The 6,032-nt window shown below is 62.4% G+C and overlaps 1 protein-coding gene across 1 annotated transcript in view; it reads left to right on the top strand.

Moving 5' to 3' along the window:
- Nucleotides 1-4,935: 4,935 nt before the first annotated feature.
- Megf6 (multiple EGF like domains 6) overlaps nucleotides 4,936-6,032 on the top strand; it is a 79,824-nt gene continuing 78,727 nt past the window's right edge. Inside the window, exon 1 of the transcript XR_015452443.1 lies at nucleotides 4,936-5,039. The gene's annotated coding sequence lies outside the window, so the exon portion shown is untranslated. The remainder of the gene's footprint in view (nucleotides 5,040-6,032) is intronic.

Below are 6,032 nucleotides of genomic sequence, written 5' to 3'. Positions count from 1 at the left end.
TCCTGTCCCGCCCCCTAGGACCCGCCCCCACCAGATCCACCGCCCTCAGGATTGGCTCAGGATTGGCTCTTCCCCGGTCTTCGCCTACAATTGGTTTCTGTCCGCCTCTGTTCATAATCACTCCCGCCCCTCGTTGCGCCGGAAGTGCCCTATGCGCAGGTCCACTTCCTGTTTACGTGTTTAGAAAGGGGGCGGGGTCGAGGACGATTGCCAGGGAGACGCGGAGCGGCAACGGAAGAGGAAGGGATATTGCGTGCCCGGGCTGAGACCCGCGGGGGACGTGGACCCCTGGGCGGCGCCGCTGCCCTGCAAGTGGGGTGTCCTTGCAAGCTCGTTTTCGCGATCCCCCTTCCGCCTTCTGAAGCGCGGGCCTGGCGCGTCTGCGCGTCGAGCTGTGGGTGTCAGCGCGCGCGCACGCGAGGGTGGCTCCGCGTCATAGCTCCTAAGCCCCGGCGGACAAGACGAATTCAGACGGAGCAGCAGGCACCGCTGAGAGGCTGGTTTAGGCCAGCGTTGATTTTCGCTTTGGGCTCAGCGCTGTGGAGAACACAGGTCCATCCGTCCTCCGGTGACCCTAGGAAGCAGGCCGAAGGTGACACCGGGGCACGGGCCGGCCACCTGCCAAGGTCACACGTTCGGCCTGAGTCGGATTCTTCCCAGGCCTAGCCCCCGGCCTGCTCTCGTCCCCGGGGTGGGGGGCATCAGAACACTGTCCGCCCCTTCCCGGGAAGTCATCAGCTCAGGAGCCACACCGACCTGGCTCTGCCCTCCCTCTGGGGCCTCAGGCCACAGGCCCCGGGACCCCAGCACACCCTCCTCCGTAGTCCGGGGTTGCTGCACGGAGGGCGAGGGCAGCGGATCAGACTGCAGTCCTCACCTGCATGGTCACTTGTGACTTCTGAGCCCTTGTTGGGTCCCCTTCCTGTCCACACCCTGAGAACCTTCTCTGCCACGTGACTAGAGCTCAGCATCGAAAGACACTTTCCCAGGGTGGACTGGTTAAGTTGTCTCCTCCTCCGTCTAAACCACACGGGGCCCTCCTGCTGTGCGTGCTAGCACACTGTTTGTTGGGAAAGTTTGCAGAGCAGGCCTCTTACGGTGTTTGGTGCTTTGGGCTTTAGAACCCAAGCAGGGGCTGGAGCAAGGACAAGTAAATGACAGAAAGCCATGGCACAAGAATTGAGGAAACAGAGCAGGCATGATTGTGCCAAAATATCAGAAAACCAACAGACAATGGTCACTCCTTCCCCCCCAAACCCCCAGGCACGTGTAAACCTAAAAGTACAGGGCCTAGCCGGGGATTTAGCTCAGCGGTGCCACCACCTGCCTTGCAAGCTCAAGGTCCTGAGTTCAATCCCCAGTACAAAAAACAAAACATCAGAAAATAAATAAGGACTGCAAGTACAGGGCCCTGGCCTGCATCCAGCCTCATTTGCATTGGGGTTTTGACACCCACCCCCTGTGGGCTTTGGACACCATGACACTTCCTCTAAAAACCTGGTATGGTCAAAACCCCCTTGCAAGGGTGGGTGGAATCAGGTACCCGGCTGGGCTGTGACTCCAGTCCTCCCATCCAGTGCTGCCTCTGTTGATCCGTGAGCTCTGTGGAGCTACACTTCTTTCGCTTACTCTTGTTACCCCCCACCCCATACTGGTGATCGAACTCCAGACCTTGCCAGACAGACGAGGCGCCACTGAGCTACATCCCTGACCCCTTTGTTGATCCTTTTTAATAAATCTTACTACTCTGAGTATTGTACTCAGTTATTCGGGACACCAAGAACCTGGAAACAACTCCCCGAGACACCCCCCCATTCAATAGCATAACCATGTCCAGAGTTTTTTATGTTTCACAACAGCCCAGGGTTGTGAACACACCACTGTACGTCAGGAGAAGCAGGGTTGGAGAGTGCAGTGAGCGAACCCCTCCTGGTCCATGGAGGATACAGGGGCCGGCCAGACCTGTGCCCTGGACCTCCCAGAGCTGCGCTCTACAGGACCCAGAGCAGGTCCTCAGCCCCTCCTGACTCTGCTTGGACGTTGGTGTTGATGGAACAGGAGACACTGACAGCTTAAGTAATTGGCTGCCTGGGAAAACCAAGATTTTAAATCGTGGGAACCTATATAAGAATGTGCTTCCAGCACTGCTGCCCTGTGGAGACGGGGCTGGGGACAGGTAGCTGCGGCCCAGGCCCTGCTGGGTGGCCTGAACCGGGGTTCCCTGAGGGATAGCCTGAGCCCCTCTCCTGTGCCCTCTTAGGTGTGGAGGGGTTGGAGCAGAATCGCTCCCACAATGGCAGCTGGGAGTGTGGAGCTGGAGCTGGCCTCCTGGGGGTGACTCTGGCCCCTTCTGGGCTTGGCCACGTCAGCTCTCTGTGCCTCGGTTTCCTTGTATGGGAGACGGTGATCCCAGTGCCTGTGGCTGATCAGGTCACCCCGGGGCGTGCTGGCCACCTGCCTGGCCTCCTGTGGCGTCTCCGGGGCTGGTGGTTATGCGTACTGGTGACGCAGTTATGTGCCGGGTGCTGCAGACACTGTCTGTTCCCGCCACCCCTTCATCCGGATGACAGCCCTGGAGCGTGTCACTTCAACGCCTCAACAGAGGACTGGGCTAGGGTTTCCACCTGGGCCTGCACGCCAGCCCCTTTTGGTGTCCTGGCAGGGTAGATAGAGAAGGAAAGGGGCCCCTGCCTCACCTGCCGCATGTGTCACCTGCTTCTGCTGTCACCGGCTTAAGTGCTCTTCTCTGCTCTCAGACAAGGCTGGAGTAGCAGGACGGGCTGAATCTCCATTCGGGCCTCTGGAGCGTGGTGGGTGAGCGCCGAAGGCTGAGTGTATAAAATGCAGGACAGCGGCTGGGGTGTCCCGGGGCCGCGGCAGGGTTTGGGTGGCGAGGCCTGGTCCTGGGGGTCCAGCCGGGCCAGGCCTGCAGCAGGAGTTCAGCTTGCCACAGCAGCAGTGCTGACCGTGACCCTTCCTCCCTTCCTGCTTCCCGGCCTCACCCCAAGGTGAGGAGCAAAAGCCCTGCAGGCTGTCTGAGGCTAAGCAAGTGGTGGGCTCTGAGGCCCAGACAGGGCCCCGCTCTGCAGAGTCCAGGCCCCGGGCAGCCACTCGCAGACCTCGACATTTAGGGTGAAAATCAGTGAGTGGAGAGGCAGGCAGACAGGAGCCCTGGGACCTTAAGTGCAGAGGCAGGGACAAGGTGGAGAGGGTGGGCTGGGTGCAGGCTGGCGAGCGAGCGCTGCAGGAGATGGGCGGAGCCGAGTGGGGGGGCCCCTCCTGCGCTGGAGCGGGAGCCGGGCCCTTTACAGATGGCTGCTTCAGGGGAGAAAGGGAGGCGCTGAGTGGGGTCAGGCATGGGCATTGCCAGCGTTGGGGACCTCAGAGTTTGGCAGCTAGGCTGCCCACACACGAAAGGGCATCTCTAGGCCTGGGCCAGCTGGCCTAGGCTGGGGCTCGGTGGGTCACTGCGGCAGAGACCGGGGATAAAAGTCAGCCCAGGTCCAGGAACGTCTGCGGGACTGTGGCGGGCAGGTGCGCGGGGCGACAGGCGGGCCCGGGGCAGGCGCAGGGCCCAGGCCTAAAGGAGAAGACGCCCTCGTCAGAGCAGCCCTGCGGGGGCGCAGTGCCGCTGAGCCAGAACTGGAGCTCTCCATGGGAGGGGCAAGGAGGGCTGGGTGGCCTCAGACTCCGAGGCTTGGTCCGGGCCTGACGGGGTGGGGAACACAGATCCGGACAAGAGGGGCCGGGACGGGAGACCGGACAATGCCGAGGTCCCCGCACGCTGGCAGGAGCAGCCACGGGACGGACGAGCGTCCCCACAGTGCCCAGCCTCCTGTGGCTTTGGGGAGTGGCCGCATCACCCCAGATCAGAGCAGTGGCTGGGGAGGGAAGGTGACTGAGTGTGCAGCAGACACAGCGAGTGCCCTCCGTGATGGTGAGTAACAGGGTGCCGGCAACCCGCTTGTCCAGAACAACAGAAACGGGACTCGGGGCCCAGCAGGCGGAGTCCACGGCCAGGGCGAGCACGGAGCCACGGGGACAAGCTTCCCTCGACCCCAGCTCCCCCGCTCGGCCCTCGGGGCTGTGTGGGCCACACCCAGCTCCGCCTGTGTGCCTCCTCTGTGAGAGTAGGGCCCGCCCCCTGCCTCCTGCTAACAAGATCGTCCACAGTTCAGCAGGTGCCAGGTGGGTCACACCTGTGCAGGCAGAGAACCTTCCAGCTGACAGCGCCTTTCGACACACACATGTCCACACACACGCACGCATGTTGTGGGGGCAGGGGCAGGGGCAGGGGCAGGTGGTAGAGACCCGGCCCTGCCTGTAGGGTCCCAGGCTGGTGGACTCCGCGTTTTGGGCCGCTTGTTTCATGGTTTTTTTAAAAAAGAGGCTGTTTCACAATTGGCCGGCAGGTGGCAGCACCGCCTTCCGCAAGGAGAGGAACCCTCAGCCCGGAGGAGCGGAGGTGGGAGTAGAGGGTGTTTTGCTATTTTTCTGGTGCTGGAATAGAACCCAGGGCCTCACCAAGGTGGGCAAATGCTCCACCACTGAGCTGCACCCCAGCCTGAGCCCCATCTTTGACGTCTGTCTGGTGGGCACGGGGCCCTGTGCGGCCCCCCGAGCGGCTGGGGTCTCCTCCCATAAGCACTGACTTTGGCCGCCAAGGAGAGCAGGGAGGGGCCACGTGGACAGAGGCCCTTCCTGGGTGTGGGAGGCGTCGGGACACAGCCCCCAAGGGGCTTGCTTTGGTGGGAATTTTCCATGCACCTGTACCTGGCAAGAGGATGCCCAGGCTCCACCCCTGCCCACTGCTCACAGGCCCCTCTTGCGAGGCCTGGCCTTGGGGGTGGGCTCCATGGGTGGGACAGGAGGAGGGACCAGGCGGAAGACATCAGGTCCAGTTTGGGGCCAGGAGTTTTGTTTTGCTTTGTTTTCTGAGACAGGGTCTCCAGCTGGCCTTGAAATCACTGTGTAGCCCAGGTGAGGCTTGAACTCGCAGTGATCCTCCTGCCTCAGCCTCCTAAGTGCTGGGATTACAGGTGAGTACCACCACGCCCGTTGACGGGGACCAGGAGGTTTTGAAAGGACCTTGTGGGGACTGTGGTGGGGGGGGCACCTGGACCCCAAGAAGCACAAGGATGGCATGGCCAGTGTCCTGTGTGCAGGTGCTGCTGTCCCCCCCGCCACGCCCCATGGAGGTCCCTGGGGTGGGGCTTCCCAGGATGGGCTCTGTCGCTCTAGTCACAGCTTGTCTGTTTCCTGCTGCTACTTCAGCGAGCAAGCGGGGTCCAAGCCTGCAGAACGCATCAGGTTCTGGAGGCCCGAAGGCAGGGCCAGGGCGTGGGCAGGCCCACCCAGCCCCCCTCCAGCTTCTGGGGGCTCCTTGGCCTCTGTCCCGGCGTGGCCACCCATTCCGTCTCCTCCTGGAAGCGTGCTTGTCACCTTTCAGTGCGTCCAGGGTCCTTTCGTCTCAAGCTCCCTCCTCCATAGCGTCTGCGTGAACTAGGTCACTGGGTCCCAGACCCACACTCGGTGCCCTTCCCTGGCTGCCCCTCCGTGTCCGTGCCGCTTGCTGCCCCCTTGGGTGAGGGAGGGTGGGCAGGGCTACAGCAGGCTGTGTGCGTGTGTGGTCACAGCAGTGCACTCCGGGTAGAAGCCCAGGGCGCAAACGCTGTGCAGGAGCCCAGTGCCCGCACCAGAGCCCAGATCCAGAAATGGAGGTGCCGGCCACGAGGGGCCCTTGTCCCCAGGCTCGGGTGAGTTCCACACGGACGGGTCCTGGCCCGCTGGCCCGCAGCAGCCGAGGGAGGGGGGAGTGAGCTTGGGACTTGCGGCCCGCAGGTGGCGCGCTGGCCAGCCAGCATCTGGGGCGGGGTTTTGGGTGCAGGCTTGGCTCTTCAGAGGTCGTCCTGAATCTGGCCATCACCGGAGTGATGCCAGGCTTTCTAGCTCTCACAGCAGAGATGAGTGACCAAATGGTCACTTGTGTGCACCTTAAGCTGCCGTGGGCACCTGCATCTGAAGACCCGAAG

The sequence above is a fragment of the Heterocephalus glaber genome, unplaced genomic scaffold (genome assembly GCF_053883595.1).
Source record: "Heterocephalus glaber isolate CG9 unplaced genomic scaffold, H.glaber_assembly_v1.0 deba00001447, whole genome shotgun sequence".
In the NCBI taxonomy this organism is placed as follows: domain Eukaryota; kingdom Metazoa; phylum Chordata; class Mammalia; order Rodentia; family Bathyergidae; genus Heterocephalus; species Heterocephalus glaber.
This window is presented reverse-complemented; position numbering and strand designations above follow the sequence as displayed.